General features: G+C 44.7%; 1 pseudogene across 1 annotated transcript in view; it reads right to left on the bottom strand.

Annotated features, from left to right (window-relative positions):
• Positions 1-17440, bottom strand: part of LOC147606877 (putative NOT transcription complex subunit VIP2) — a 73173-nt pseudogene that overhangs the window by 17936 nt on the left and 37797 nt on the right. Inside the window, exon 7 of the transcript XR_015264903.1 lies at positions 61-270. The product of XR_015264903.1 is annotated as a putative NOT transcription complex subunit VIP2 (transcript). The remainder of the gene's footprint in view (positions 1-60; positions 271-17440) is intronic.

Raw genomic sequence — 17440 nt, 5'->3', positions numbered from 1 at the left:
ATATGTAAGAGTCCATAGTACTAACAAGGAAGACAGTTGAGAAAAAGCATGTGCACAAACCTATGCCTCCTTGAGATCCTGCAGAGCTTGGACGAGTTGATAGCTGTGGAAAATCGTTCAAATCAAAAGCTACCCCATCATTTGAAGAACCGTCACTCACCAATCCCATAGAGGTCAACTGTCCATTTCCTGCGGCAGGTTGTCCTTGTGCAATACTTCCTAGTGAGTTGGAAAAATTGCTCCCCAATAGTGAGACCATTTGTGGAGATGCTGCAAAAATGTAGTATATGTACAACATTTTAAGAAAAAATGAGGTCTAATCAATTAACTCCCCCCTTAAAAAAGGTTATTTACACAACATCTTAAAAAATAATTTGCCTACACAACATCTCACGCTATACCTTAAAGATTATTTACTGCTACCTGCTGTGAATTTTAATTCAAATTCATAGCATCATAAAAATAAATAAAATCATTAATTAGCCAGTTTGTAAATTTCAGAGACCGTTACCTCCCAATCTTTATACTGCAGGAGGCATGAGAAAAATAACTCGTAAATTCCTCTTACCGTTCTTTCAAAACACTTGACCACCCACAGCATGTCAAAGTCTTCCCTGACATATGGCCTAGCTCTGACTGCATTAAATGCCACTAGAGAATAGCCAAAGAAACTTTGCTTCATTCATCAGGTATATCCCACTGGTATCAAATGCATTCAACCTTAAGAGGTAGGAAGGTTTGAATCTGGATCACCTCAAATGTAAGCAAACAGACAGGGAAGCTAAATGCAATAGTCAACTTGCATAGGCATGTGTATGAATATGAGTTGAGTTTCACTCAGTTTCTAGAACTTTGAAAATGGATGACAGCCTGTGAACTGACATCCAAGAACAGTACATGAGAAATTTCTTAGGGATGCACAAGCCAGGTGATGGCACCCTTGAGAAAGGACTCACTTGACATAAGCGCACTGACAACCAGTTGGTATTAATAGTGACTTGGAATGAACTTTGAGAGTCACCCTGGAGAGTTAAGATTTGCAGGTTGATATGAGATCAAACACGAGCAGCAATTGAGGATGTTCTATTTCTAATTGCAAATCTCAGACAAAGAAACTAACAATTGTAGCTGATGGTGCTACAGTTGTAAAACGCCAAACATTTGATTATGTATGGATATCAGTTGAGGCATTGATTGTTATGGGGTTAAAGTAAGAGTGTAGGCTGAGAAGGTTAAGCTACACTGGCCAAGAACTTATATCAACATCAAGGTAAACTCATGTAAATGGTCAAGCCTTGAAGATACCTCTCTTTTGGAGACCTCAAGGTTTATCATCTAGGCATCAGTCCATTCACTACACACGGGAGGATAAGTGAGATTGCTAAAGAAATCAACATAAGAAGGGTGTAAAGCATATCCATTTTTTATGTAATCCAATGAAGAAGAAAGTTAAGTGCTGAAAGCAATTCAGAAGTCGAGTTGATTCGGTACATGTTATACACATAAGAAAATAGGAATTGAGATATGAAAAAAAGACAACATACATGTGCTTGTGAAAGTAATGGTGAAATTGAAGGTTAGCTTTGTGAAATTTCTAATTGAATACAAGGATGTATTTGCAGAACGTTTAACCTTGAAGAAGGCATGCATTCTCTGCTTCTTGGGTATACCCAAAGAATATTTCCAATTGGGCACTCACTCAGCTCACATGATAAATATGATCACTTGGTTGCGTCTCCACTCTCAACTTCTGCACAAGTTTGGTATTAACGAAGTTATGAGTACTACCATATGCTCAGTCTTCCCCAATACCGATCCATACATCCATATAAGATCATTGGGACGGAAGACCAACATGTTGAAGTTACCTACCATGCACGGCGCACGCACTATGATCTAGAACTGTAGTATCAACAAAGGAGATTCTAGGGTTACCTTTTACTTTGGTCATGTGAGCTGCCTAGGGCGCTTTCTTCGCCTATAGATAGTTTGCTCTCATATGGCCCTTCTAGCCACAAATGAAGCACCTGCCATCTCGAAAAGGTCGAAGACCTTGATGAGTTTTCTTCTCTTTCTTCACATTGGAATCACCCGAAGCCTAGGATTTTATTCTGTGAAGCTTTCCCAAACCTAAACTTACGTTTACGGTCGAAACCCTACTCAGAATTTCATGGAGAGTGAGATTTCTAAGAGACCTATTTTTTATTTTGATTTTCGCTAGCCATGGTCTCCTCATAAATTCTAGCATACTTGATGGCATCCTCAAGCATCCTGCTATGGTTATTATTCACTTCGAGTTTGTGATCTCGGGCAAGACCACAGATAAAAAGTCCGCATAAAGTAGTAGCATCCACATGCCCTACACGAGACTGCAATTCCCTAAATCTTTGTAAATACGTGTCAAACGACATGTTGCGCATATCCAAGTCTGCAAACTTGGCCACAACATCAAACTCGTCCTCAGCCTCGAGGAACTCGTCACAAAAATGTGCCTCAAAATTTGCCCAAATAGTAGGTTTATCTCCAAGTTCTCTCTACCAAGTAAGAGCCTTCCCCTTTACGAGACCCCTCACCATCTAAATCTTCCGTGAGTCTGGAAAAGGATGAAACTTGAAGTGCACATTCCACCAGTTGAGCCAAGAGTCTACAACCTCATGTGTCCTCTCTTCTTCTTGCCTGCAAAAGCATCCGGCATGAAAGAAAGCGCGTCTGCAACCGTACTTGGAGTAGGGACCAATCCAAAAACTTCCCTATGTAAGTGTCACGTGCATCCCGCACTTGGATGCCACGTGGACAGTTCTGTACAGTAGGTGCAAGACCTCGATCGGTAACTCATCTCTTCTGAACCCTAGTCCAGGATGAGTCAGCTTACAGTTACAGTAGATTGTGTATGGTTGAGAAGACTATTGGCTGATCTTCGTGAGTGTGAGCAGACACCCACCACCATTCTCACTGATAGCCAGAGTGCTATGGCCGTGGCACGAAATCCAGTATTTCATGCACGTACCAAGCACATAGAGATTCATCTATGTCAGAGAGGGGCTACATGCAGGGGAGATCAGTTTATCTTATTGCCCTACACAGGATAATGTTGCAGATCTATTCACAAAGGCTTTACCTCGAGAAAAGTTTGAAGCTTTCCGCATAGCTTTGGGCTTACTCTCATACAAAGAGTGATCTGCTACCTTGTACAGGTTCACACTTCCACTACAGGGGGGATTTGTAGGCATATGCTCACTTATGGTAGTGCTATGTGTGAACAGGGCTTAACCAAGGGCACTTTTTCCCATGTGGTTTTTCCCCTTGGACATCAAGTGTGAAAGGACACTCTAACATATATAATATTTTGTACTTCTATATTATATGGATGTGGCACACATGCAAGGGTTGACTTGCATTTTGTGTATACCACACTTTTGGCTCTCTCTCTCTCTCTCTCTCTCTCTCTCTCTCTCTCTCTCTCATTTTTGTGTGAGCTTCTCTATTCTGCACCTAACCCTAATGTGCAGGTTTGTGTGTGTGAGTGTGTGAGTCCAACATCCAACAGTTTTGACATACCTGTGGTGTTGTATTTATGCATCCCGCAAACAACTATGGTTGCAATCGCGCCTTCTTTCACTCTGGATGCTTTTGCGGGTGAGAAGAAGAGAGGACACATGAGGTTGTAGACTCTTGACTCAATTGGAGGAATGTGCACTTCAAGTTTTATCCTTTTTTAGACTCGCGAAATGTTCACATGGCGAGGGGTCTCCTAGAGGGGAAGGCTCTTACCTAGTGGAGAGAAATTGGAGATAAACCTACTACTTGGGCAAATTTTGAGGCACAGTTTCATGACGAGTTTCTCGAGGCTGAGGATGAGTTTGATGTTGTGGCCAAGTTTGCAGACTTAGGATATGTGCAGCATGTCATTTGACACGTATTTACAAAGATTTAGGGAAGTGCAGTCTCGTGCAGGGCATGTGGATGATACTACTTTATACGGATTTTTTTATCCGTGGTCGTACTCGAGATCACAACCGTGAGGTGAGAAATAACCATAGCAGGATGCTTGAGGATGCCATCAAGTATGCTAGAATTTATGAGGAGACCATGGCTAGCCAAAATCAAAATAAAAAATAGGTGTAGCAAATGGAGAGGAAAATAGCATACACGAATTGAAAGCTGTGGTCGAGACGACACCAGATGGGGTCCCAAATTACCCACTGAAAAGCGCCCCCCCCAAACCCCCCAAGGGGCCCCTGCCTTGCAAGCAAGAGTATTTGCTTTATTTCTTTTGGAGAACTGAATACAAGCTGAACTATGTCCACACGAGTGAGCGGACAAACTGACTGACTGACCGCCAAACGCAAGGACAAAGTGACCAAACGTTGGGTAGAACTGTGCATAAGCTATAGGCGATTGTGAAGCTATCTTCGAAGAGAATACATCGGCCCGAGGGCCGAGACTAAGGGTTGGTATGCTGAGAACTCTGGGAAGAGACTGAGCTTCGGATGCCTTGGGCTTGAAAGCACAAAGGAATGCTGAAAGTATGCAAAGGCTGGTTGCCTAAGCACACATGCTTGATTGATGTTGAGAACTGGGATTTTTAGCTGATGATTTATGAACTATGGTTGGCTCGCCTTTATATATGTCCATAGTCGGCTGGCATAAAGGCTGTCGGCTTGATTTAAATCCGCCACAAGTGAGTTTATTAACATTAAATGCTGTTGGTAGTCGTGATGCTTTCTCTAGCTGCTGGCCGACTGCTGTCAGCTTTGGCCGATTGCTGGCAGCCTTGGTCCATTGTTGTCAGGTTGGCTGATTGCCGCCCAGGCTCTATCTAGGGCTACTGATTGGGCCTAAATGATGGCTGAGGGTATTTACACCCGTTGCAAGGCTGTCCCCTCCATGGGTTGGCCTTGGGCTGGCCCCTGACTTAACATGCTCTAATGCATTCTAACCTAAGGTTGACATCTACATGAGGACTCCTTGTTGAATTCTCCTAAGTGGGTTAAGAGGACTGACCTGACATTGACCTGACAGACCTCTATGGCTCGGAGATTGACCTACGTAGCTCGTGCTTGACATGTCTCGGACTAGGGCTCACAAAGGGGTCACGACATACGACAAAATATCCTATCAAAGTACTACTTATGTACATGTACGGATTGGCACTGCTCCATGTCCGGATCTCGGAACATGCACACCTGACGAAGATCACGTACAAGACTTGTACACTTGACCCTGGATGCTTAGAGTGGAACCAAGACTGCCCTGTACTCAGCCTCACAAGTAGATGTAGCGACAGTGGGTTGCTTTTTACTCAACCAAGATATGCATGAACTGCCAAGAAAAAAACAATTCCCACTGGTAGATTGCCTGGTATAATAATCACCAGCCCAATCTGAATCGTTGTATGCATAAAGCTGCAAGCTACCCCCCTGGGATAGAACAAACCAAGATCCAGGGTACCCTTAAGATAACGAAAAATGCATTTGACTGCTTGCCAATGCTTTGTGCCTCGGCTGTGCATGAATTTGCTCAACAAAGACACCCCAAAAGATATGTCTCGCCTCGTGTTACACAAGTAAATGAGGCATCCCACTGCCTGGCTGTAAATGCCGGCCTCAAAAGGCTCTCCAATATCATGCATAGTAAGCTGTACACCTGGTTCTACCGGAGTAGAAATGGGCTTACATTCATCCATGTGAAACGTTTTTAGCAAACTTTTTATGTACTTAGTTTGCTGCATAACAATGTCATCATCTGTATGCATAAACTGTATGCCGAGATAGTAGTGTAAAGGCCCCAAATCTGACATATCAAATTCAGCTTTCAAATCTGAAATTTGTGCTTTGCTAGTACCTGTAATGAGCATGTCATCTACATACAAGATGACTATGAGAATATCGGCATCGGTTTTCTTCACATACAATGTACTTTTAGCTGGACTATTCTTACAACCTTGGCTGGTTAGATGAGCATGTATCTTATCATATCAAGCTCTTGGAGCTTGCTTTAACCCATACAATGCTTTGTGTAACCTGCATACTTTATGTTCCTCACCAGGAACTACAAAACCAATGGGCTGATTTACATATACTTCCTCCTGTAAATCCCCATTTAAGAATGGGGTTTTGATGTCCAATTGATGCACTTTCCATCCTTTATGTGCAGCCAATGCAATCACTGATCTTATTGTGGTCATTCTCGAAGTAGGAGCAAAAGTCTCTTCATAATCTACTCCCTTTTTCTAGGAGTAGCCTTTAGCCACAAGTCTTGCTTTGTACCTGTCAATAGTACCATCAGACTTTCTTTTGACTTTGTACACCCACTTTGTTCAAATGACATGCTTGCCTTTAGGCAATTCCGCAAGATCCCATGTATTGTTCTTCATTATAGAAGAAATTTCAGCTTGCATAGCTTGCAACCAATACTCATTCTCATGTGCTTCTTCATAAGAAGAAGGCTCTTCTAAATCAAAGAGACCACCCATTGCTAATGCAGACTCCCCACGATGTATATTTAGAGCATGGTTGGAACTAGCCCTTGTTCTACCTGTGAGTGGAGCTGCAAGTTTGCTTTCTTGCAAAGTTTTCAGCAACCATCTTGGCACTGACTTGGCTGTGTCTATGGCTGTTTGCTCTTCCCTGACAAGATCATCCACTTCTTCCATAGAAGGGGGCTGAATGGCTGGCTGTTCCACATGTTCTACATGAGGATTTTCTTGTGTAGGGGCTGGTTGATCTGAATTTCCCCTAATTGCAATGGGTAAAAGTCCATCAAACATGTCCTGTATGCTTGTATCATTGCTTTTATACAAGTTGTACATGGGCTGTTCTGAATTTTCAGCAAATACCACATCTCTACTGACAAAAATCCTTCGTGTAGTTGGATTATAAAGACGGTATCCTTTGCTCTCATTGCTGTAGCCCACAAAAATGCATTTAATTGCTTTGTAATCTAGCTTTGTTCGGAGTTGTTCTGGCATATGTGCATATGCCAAATGTACGCATATAATCCACTGTTGGCTTTCGGCTATACCAAGCCTCAAATGGTGTTATGGTTTTCAAAGCTTTTGTTGGACACCTGTTCAACACATGAGCTGCACGCATTATAACTTCCATCCAAAATTTGTGAGGCAACTTTTGTGCTTTGACCATGCATCTTGCCATCTCCATGAGAGATCTATTTTTCTTTTCAGCTACACCAATCTGCTGCAGTGTATAAGGCACAGTACATTGGTGTTTGATGCCCTTTTGAAGCATATAATCCTTGAATGCATTTGACATGTATTCTCCACCTCTATCTGAGCGGAGTGTTTGGACTTTACATCCACACATATTTTCAGCCATTGCTACAAAGTGTCGAAAGCATTTAAACACATCTGCTTTCGCTTTCAAGGAGTAAGCCCAAGCAAACCTAGAGTAGTCATCAATGAATGTGACGAAGTAACGATGCTCCCCTATGGATGGTGTCCGCATAGGACCACATACATCACTATGTATGAGCTGTAATTTACTTTCAGCTCTAACAGCTCCACCTTTGGGGAATGGTTTTTGTTGCATCTTTCCCAAAATACACTCCTCACATACATGTCTTGGTGGAGACTCAAGAGGCGGAATATTATCAACCATATGATGCTTCTGCAAAAGCATCAAACTCTGAAAATTTACATGCCCAAAACGAGCATGCCATAGCTCTGCATCATGCATAGCAGGAGTGTGGGCAGCCACTGTATTTGCATCATAAGTGCGCTTGTCATAGCTGTCCAGCTTATACAAGCCTTTGTATCGTGTTCCAGAAGTGACTATTTCATAACCCTTTGATGGGTCTTTTACCAAACATTTCCCATCTTCAAATTCAACCTTTAAACCTTGGTCGTTTATGGCTGAGACGGAGAGCACATTTTTCTTTATCCCTGGAACATACAATATATTTTTCATACATATATTGGCACCATTGGCTGCAATAAGTATGACATTACCAATTCCCTTTACTGGATATGTAGTATGATCTGCACATGATACAGTGCGGCCATTTGAAGCATAAACCAAGTGCTGAAATACATCTTTGCATGAAGTGATGTGGCTCGAAGCACCACTATCAAAATACCATGATGCATTCTGTCTCTCAGATCTCTCTCTCTCTCTCTCTCTCTCATATTTCTGTGTGAGCTTCTCTATCCTGCACCTAACCCTAATGTGCAGGTTTGTGTGTGTGAGTGTGTGAGTCCAACACCCAACAATTGGTATCAGAGCTGAAAGCTGGCCCTTAAATTCTGTTGTTGGATGAAAGCCTGCGAATTTTCATCGACACTATGTTTTTCCTTCGTCGTCGTCCGGCCACCAGAAACGGGCGGCATTAGTGGGGAGCCCACCACCGCCGCTCAGCCCACTAGCAGCTCCTACTCCAGCCGGCGGCGACCATTCCGCCCGTCAGCACCTCCGTCCATCGGTGTTCCGTTCCGGCTGCCCTGCATCGCCTCCCGTTCGACGGCTTCTGTCGCTACTCCGTTCCCACGGCTTCTGGCCGTCGACTCCTGTGCGTACACGTCCGGCTCTCCGCTCCGTTGCACCCGCTTTCGACATTTCATTCCGGCCTTCGTCGCCCAACAGCGACTCCCCTCGCCGTTCCGTTCCGGCCGTCCAGAGCCGAGTCTTCACACCTCTGTCTCGGCCGCCCATAGCTGCAGCCATCCGCTGGTAGTCATTCCAGCCATCGTTCGCTAGTAGTTGCACTCGCCGCCGTTCGCTGCTTCGTCACAGTAGCCGTCGGCTCCGTCTTCACCTGGTCCCGCCTCTGACTGGTCCGGCACCTGCCCAGTGCCCGCCTCTGCCTACGCTTGCCTGGCCTAACACCTGGCGCCGCCCCGCCTCCGCCTGCCTCGTCAGATGTGTGCACCAGTCTGCAGATCTCCTCGACACCTGCAGCTCTACACGGCTCCGCCTGGTTGCCACGTGCATATACCCACATGCAGCGCGCCTGAGCCCCGTATGCAGCTCTGTGCTCTGTGCTCCTCGACAACAGTTGCAAGCCTCTCGACTGGGTGCTCCCCGCCTAGCACTTGCTTCCTCACACGTACTGCCAAAGGTATTCTTCTTGCACATTTTCTTCCAAATACAAACACAGATTTTGCAGCCATTCCAATGCAGGTCATATGCAGATTTTGCAGACACTTCTGTGCAAGTCAAATTCAAAGGAAAATTGCAAGTGCAATTTGGGGGATTTCTCAATTTGAGGCAAAATTGAAAAGTGCAATTTGGGGGATTTCTCAATTTGAGGCAAAATTGAAAATTGCAATTTGGGGGTTTTCAAAATTGAGGTCAAAATCAGCAAATTGAGCCTCTTTCAGTTGCAAAAAATTGGGGCTTTTGTGAAAATTGGCCAATTAAATGTACATTGAAGCGATTGGAGTGCATAAAAATTGGGGATTTTCAGATTGGAGCATGTAATTCGGCATTACAGCTGCGATTTGTCGCGTATGTATACACATTGTGTGTAATTGGACAATTTGGTGCAGGTTTACACTTGCTTTGGTTTGCAGGCATACATTTGCACAGGACATTTGGTTGCCTAGCAGTGCACATTGGTGCTTGATTTGCTTGCAGGTATATTTTGTTGACATGGCACAGAATGCTACAGATGGATTTGGTGTGCTCACCCAGGAGGACAAGCTGGATGGATCTAACTACTCCCTTTGGAGTTTCATGATGAATTTGGTTTGTGTTTTCTTTGTCTAATAACATTCCACCAAAGAGCTGCACTACCTACCAAATGATTAGTAGCACATAATTTGCTGGTAGCCAAAGGGCTTTGGAGCATCGTGTGTGGTGATGACACACGCCCACTTACCATACAACCAGCCATGCCTCAAAGGGGAGGTGCTCAAAGAGCTCTTGATGTAGAACCTGCTCCCACACAAGAGCAGAAGAGATGTTACTCTAGAGATACACAGGCCATGTCATTGATAGCCCTTTCAGTGAAAAGGACTATTATTCCGCACATTTGTTCATGCAAGACATCGAAGCTTGCATGGGACACATTGGAAGCAATGTATCAGGTACGCAACGAGGCAAGAGTTGCCTACTTGAAGAGGCAATTGGATCTTCTTTCTATGGATGAGGGTGACTCCATGGCAGATCATCTCACCAAAGTGAAAGATTTGCAGGAACAATTGCTCAACATTGATGAGGTTATCCCAGACAGACAAATGGTCACCAGCACTCTTCATTCTTTACCGCCTTCCTACTTGGGCTTTCACACCTCTCTCAATCTCTCAATGAGAGGAGGTGGTGATCCCGTCACTTTTGAAGAGCTCGTGGGTTTACTCTTGCAGGAAGAGCAAACAAGAGCAAACTTATCGAGCAACCGTGGTGGAGACAAGGCATTTACAGCCAAGAATAAGGGTAAAGCAAAGAGCTTTAGGCATGGGGGACAACAGTTTAGCAAGGCTGGTCATGGACAGCCCTCTTCTAGTGGTGAAAAGTCTGACAAAGGGGATGCAAACAAGCCCAAAAAGAAGGAAAAATGTCACTACTGCCATAAGCCTGGACACTACATCAGTGAATGTAGGAAGCGGATTGCAAAAGAGAAAAGGAAAGAAGCAGGCAATGCAGTAGCAGACTCTTAGGATGCAATAAACATGAGGTTTAATGAAAAAGACCACTTATCTCTCGCATATGTCAAGCCAACCAAGATAAAACAACACCACAAGCTTAGACAAAAAATACTACCTGCGATATCAGAACATTGTTACGACCTCCTACAATACTGCTTAGATAAGCAGGGTGGACAATGCCCCTTTCGGATCATAGCTTCTAAGGACTTTCCACACGCTCTCCACTATTAAAGCCAAAGGCAAATACCCTTTTGCAAGAGAAGGATAGTGAGAAGATTGAGGGCTCCCCCTCCACTATAACCACCTACTCGCAGATAACCACTCCTAACCTGATAGAAGAAGCATTCTAGATGGCATATAATAATGCCCCATATCTCTATGCATAGGCCATATGCATAAGCCATATGTAAAGGCCATATGCATACGGCCTATTCATATGGCATATGCATACAACGTACGGCCTATGCATAGGCCATATGCATACGGCATACGGCCTATGCAAAGGCCTTATGCATAGGCCGTATGCATATGCAAAGGCCTTATGCATAGGCCGTATGCATAAGCTGTATGACGTATGCATAAGGCCTATGCATACGGCCTCATGCATAGGCCCTATGCATATGGTATACGGCCTATGCATAGGCCCTATGCATACGGCCTATGCTTACCTAAACCCTAAACCTAATCCCGGCACCCAAGGGTGCAAAAACACGAATAGAAGAAGCATAAACAAAGAGGGCTTACCTCTACTACCTGAATCCGTATGAAAGGGATGTGTGGCCTATACCCTTGGAGGTCATTCTCTTGAATAGACCTACAAAATATTATCATATAAAATTAAAACATTAGCTCATTATGCATAATAGGGGCTTATGCATAATAAGGCTATACATAAGTCTTATTGCAGAAGCGGGCTAGCATAAGAGGCCTATTTCATAAGAAGCCTTAAGCATAAAGAGGGCTATGCATAAGCCCTATGCATAAAGAGGGGTATGCATAAGTCCTATATGCACAAGCCCTTATGTATAAAGAGGGCTATGCATAGCCTAGCCCTTATGAATAGCCCTATGTACAAAGAGGAAACACCAATCCTCCAAGCATTTCCAAGCATGTACTCATAGACATAAGTCCCCACGGAAAGCCAAGTCCACAGTATCACATGAGTGGCATCAATCCCCGGCATAGGCAACTGCCATGGACATCAATCCAATATACATACATAATGAGAAAGCACGGGTGGACAAATTGGGTGGCCAAATGGTGACAAGGACCTTGGTTGTCACGTGCACCCATGCACTGTGGTACACAGTGACACACTGGCTCATCAACAGTGCAAGAAACATGTACAGAAGTAGTACCTTGATAGGATATTTTGTCGTATGCCGTGACCCCTTTGTGAGCCCCAGTCTCGGACATGCCAGGCACGAGCTATGTAGGTCAGTCTCCCAACCGTAGAGGTCTGTTAGGTCAATGATAGGTCAATCCTCTTAACCCACTTTGGAGAATTCAGCAAGTAGTCCTCATGTAGATGTCAGCCTTAGGTTAGAATGCATTAGAGCATGTTAGTTGCACAGGTCAGCCCCAAGGCCAACCCATGGAGGGGATAGCCTGGCAACGGGTGTAAATACCCTCAGCCATCATCTAGGCCTAGTCGCCAGCCCTAGATAGGGCCTGGCCAGCAGTCAGCCAGGCCAAACAACAGTCAGCCAGCTTGATAGCAATCAGCCAAGGCTGAAAGCCCTCAACCAACAACAAGGAAAAGCATCACGACTCTCAACAGCATTTAATGCTAATAAACTCACTCGTGGCATATTTAAATCAGGCCGACAACGTTTACGCCAACCGATGAAACCGATCCCGTCAAGTGGGAAAGACTCCGTTGGACATCCACACGCTTAATAGCACAACTTTAAAACCACAAATATGAAATGGACAACTTAAAACAACTTGAAATTTAAATGAAATGAAATGGAAAATGGACACCAGCACTGGGGCCGAAACGGGCCGACCCCCCCCTCAATATATGATATATTTACTGGGAGTATTTAATGAATACAATGCTCCATGGGTTCTGAGAACCAGATAATGTCCATGTACATATGAAAACAATACCAAACAAGTAGGCTCGGATTTCGATGATGAATACTCGAAGCAGTACGACCACTGGTGTGGTCCAATCGCTACGGTCCTGTGCTTTCACTGGACTCCGCAGAGAGCACCACACTGGTGTTCCAAGACCACGCTCAGACAGGCGCTCTCGTACTAATGCCTGGCTCTCCCGATCTCAGCACCTTTGGACCGAGGTTCGCCCATATAGCTTGGACAACCCGGCACCGAACGGGTGTAGGCCGAGCGGGACGAATCTTTTACCAGATTTAAACATATAATACTTTACTCAAATCTGAAAATCACTTACTTGAATATGGTTGATAGGAAACCAATACTTGTGGTTTGCTGAGGATGAAACCACCCTTGTTGAAGAAAGAGTAGCCTCGTGAAGACTCACCACGATAAATTCCACCACAAAGGGCACAGCCACCTACTGTGAGAGAGAAACTTCCACTTGCAGGTGGTGGACAATGTCCAAGAAGCAAGAGACCACTCGTTGACGATGCACACGCAGCCTGTAAGGACTGGACCACACAGCCAGTTGCTTTGAAGGGCTGCGTAGAAAGGAGAGGATGTAGTCGCCTTGTGAAGGTAGCCCACGTCCAAGAGCAGCCACAGCAATACCTTGTAAAGGGGCAGTTTCAGCAGTCGCCTAGGGTAGTAGGCGCATGCAGGGAAGGTGGAGATGGAAGTCAGCCGCCTGCTGATGGAAGACAGCCGCCTGCAGCAGCAGGTTCCGTCACCTGTAGAGGAGTATGCGCAGCTGGCAGAGCAAAGATGGAAGACAGCCGCCTGTGAGCAGTTCGCAGCCACCTGCAGCAGCATGTGTAGAAAGGAAGCGACCGGCTGTAGAGGTGCACTCAGCCGCCTGGTTGCTGTAGGAGCAGCCTGTAGGAGATGACTACGTGGAGTAAGCAGCCAGCTTGTAGCAGGGTTCAGCCGCCTGTAGAGGGGTATGCGCAGCCAGCATCCAAGGATTCTGAAGCAATCGCCTTCATGAAGAGTATGCGCCAAAGGAAAAGATGGTCGCCGGTTGTCTACGTGAGAAGGAAGCGATGGGATGATGTTTACGCTTGATGGAGAGCCATATTAAATAAAATAATGAAGTGAAGATAACCTTAGAGATTCTACGCATGCATGTGGGGGTCTAGTGGGGGTAGGTGACCATGCCCACCCCCACACTCACTTAAAAGTGAGGCTCCCCACCTTGGCCCCAAAGTGGGTGCCCAAAGGGGGTGCCCATTTTTAAATAAGTGTGGACCCCTAACCTTATAAATCAAAGGGTTAGAATTTAATAACATTAAACAACAAGTACCATATACTTACCACCTGTTCACATGCACTGAAACTCGTCAGAATACAGAGCACACTTCACGACTCACTGGCAGGCGTCCCCGCTCAGTAAGTAACACGTCAAGCAGGCAAACACACGAATACATGTCATGCGAAAACAGTTTCAAGCATACAAAATATGTGTGCATGTGCAAAAAGTAACATGGACATATCTCCCGTTCATGGAACATGTACAAAATATCTGTCGGCACAAAACTGGCTCGACATAAAACATAAAAACCTGGTCTTCCTATGGAGTGACAGTCCCATAGGTAAGACACAGTTCCAGGCACGAGTTTCCCTAGGTGTGACAGTCCCATAGGTAAAACACGGCACGAATACTGGCTCTTCCATGGCGTGACAGTCCCATGGATCGAACACAGTCCAGGTCATACACGGGTGGCACTGATCTGGCTCCCGTCCATACGACACCATCCTGCTAACACACGGGTGGCACCAGTCTGGCTCCCGTCCATGTCAGCAAAATACTGGCCTCTTCACATGAGACACCGGCCTGGCCTCAAGTGAACGAGACGCAAAAATGTGGGAATGGACCAAATGGTCGGCCAATTGGTGACATCCCCCCGGGCTTCTAAAGAGTTGACCTCAACTTAAAAGCCTCAAGATATGCCTGCAACAATTGCGGATAATCTGCAAAATAAACCTCATTTACCCACTTGGCATCAATAGGCAAATAATTTTTAAACTTCACAAGGTATCTCCTGGAAAGCTTTCCTGCAGGTAGCTTTCTCTCCTTGTGAAAAACAATCTGTTCTGGCTGGAGGATCTCCTCAAGCTCTTCAATTTCTGGCGGATCTTCTGTGACAGGCTCATCAGGATCTGGCCCCACATATTTCCGAAATAGACTCACATGAAAAGCATTGTGAATCTTCCAATGACTAGGTAAAGCAAGCCTGTAGGACACTTCATTGATTTTGTGAATCACCTTGAAGGGTCCATAATAGCGAGGAGAAAGCTTAGGATATGATCCTTCTCGTCCTGGCCTCTTCCGAAGCCTAGCCTTCTCAAATTTCAGCAATACCCAATCACCTTCTTTGACTTCCATGTCCCTTCTATGCTTGTCAGCAGCCTTTTTATGCTTATCCTGAGATCTTGCAATGGCTGTCCGCACCTGACTAAAAGCAACATCCAAGTCACGAACATATTCATCAGCTGCAAAAATCTCATCCTTGGTACGAAGGATGGGTGGCAAGACCACTCTGCCATAAATAATCTCAAACGGAGCCTTTCCTGTGGAAGCATGGATTGTATTGTTGTAGGCAAACTCAACAAGTGGAAGATACTTCTCCCATGCACTCTTTTGATCTGCCACATAACACTTCAACAAATCCAACACAGCTGAATTTGCAGCTTCACTTTGGCCATCCGTTTGGGGATGATAAGCTGATGAAAACTCAAGCTTAGTACCCATATTATCAAACAAAGCCCTCCAAAATAGGCTTGTAGTCCTGGGATCTCTATCCCCAACAATGGATTTGGGCATACCATGATGCTTGAAAATATTAGCAAGAAAAAGCTTTACCATATGATCAGCTTTGATGGTTTTCTTGACGGGCAAGAAGTGAGCTTGCTTGCTAAACCTGTCCACAATAGTCCAAATAGCATCATTCCCATGCTGGGATCTAGGCAAATCCATAATAAAATCCATCGTGATACTTTCCCAAGGTTGCGAGGGAATAGGCAATGGCTGAAGCAAACCTGGAGGTTTTTGCCTGTCAAATTTCACCTTTTGGCAAGTAATACATGCACGCACATAAGCCTCAATGTCTTTACGCATGCTTGGCCAAAAGAAATACCTCTCAATCATGCGAGTAGTAGGCATAATACCTCTATGACCAGCATATGGTGGAGCGTGACATTCGTCCATAACCTTTGGACGCAAATCCTTCACCACACATAGGCAATTATCCTTCATGAGATAACCCTCGTTGATAACATAAGAGGCATGTGAATGACCAGCCATCAAATCAGTCCATATATGGCAAAAATCAGCATCCAAATGATACAAATCTCTCATAGCAGATAGATCTCCATGAGAGGCCACTGAGACTGCAGCAATATAAGGCCTCCTAGATAGTGCATCGGCCACGACATTTTTCTTTCCTGGAGTATGCACAATCTGAAAATGAAACATGGAAAGAAAATTTGCCATTCTCATCTGCTTCTCTGAAAGCTTGGTTTGAGATAGAAAGTATCTCAAGCTTTGATGATCTGTCTTGACTACAAATTCAGCCCCAAGAAGGTAGTGTTTCCAAATCTTTAAGGCGTGAATTACAGCCAAGAGCTCTTTCTCATAGATATCCATATGAAGCTCAGCATCATGCAAACGACGGCTCTCGTATGCAACTGCATGCCCTTCTTGATTTAGGACAGCTCCTATGCAATCACCACAAGCATCACATTCAACCACGAATGACTTGTGCAAATCAGGAACAATCAATACTGGACCACATATGATCGCATGCTTGAGCTGCAAGAAAGCATCCTGTTCCTTTGAAGTCCATTTGAAAACAGTTTTCTTCTTCGTGAGATCATGTAGAGGAGTGGCAATCATAGCAAAATGCCTTATGAAACGCCTGTAGTATGAACATAATCCCAGAAAACTACGTACTTGATGTACGTTTTGCGATTCGGGCCAATTCCGAATAGTCTCTATCTTTGCAGGATCCATTGTAACTCCATCCTTGGATACAATATGTCCCAGATAATGAATCTCTGAAAGGAAAAACTCACTTTTCTTGGCATTGACGAAAAGTTTATGCTTCCGCAACTCTTCGAACACTGTGACCAAATGAGTTCTGTGTTCCTGCTCATTCTTGGAGAAAACCAAGATATCATCAAAGAAGACTCCTGTAAACTTGCGATGGGTTCGGAATATCCTATCCATCATACGATTAAAAGTAGCAGGAGCATTGGTGAGACCAAAAGGCATTACCAAGAATTCATATAATCCGAAGGCTGTCCTGAATGCAGTCTTATGGACATCTTGTGGCACCACTCGGATCTGGTGATAACCACTCTTCAAATCAAGTCTGCTAAAGCAAGCTGAGCCATCAAGCTTATCCAAGATATCATCAATACGTGGAATTGGGAATCTGTTCTTGATGGTAAGCTTGTTCAAAGCTCTATAGTCCACACACATACGGAATGATCCGTCCTTCTTTTGAACAAGAAGTACAGGAGAGCAGTAAGGTGAGAAACTGGGCTGAACCAAACCTTTCTCTAAAAGCTCGTTTACCTGCTTCATAATTTCCTCTTGTTGTGAGGCACTCACTCGGTATGCGGGTTTGTTAGGTGGAGAACTACCTGGCACAAGATCTATGCGGTGATCTTCGGGCCTTTGGGGAGGTAATTCACCTGGCAACGAGTCAGCAAAAC

This window comes from Cibotium barometz, chromosome 56 (genome assembly GCF_041138505.1).
Source record: "Cibotium barometz isolate CiBa-2024 chromosome 56, ASM4113850v1, whole genome shotgun sequence".
Classification (NCBI taxonomy): domain Eukaryota; kingdom Viridiplantae; phylum Streptophyta; class Polypodiopsida; order Cyatheales; family Cibotiaceae; genus Cibotium; species Cibotium barometz.
The sequence above is the reverse complement of the archived record's forward strand: the minus strand, read 5'-3'. Positions and strand labels throughout refer to the sequence as shown.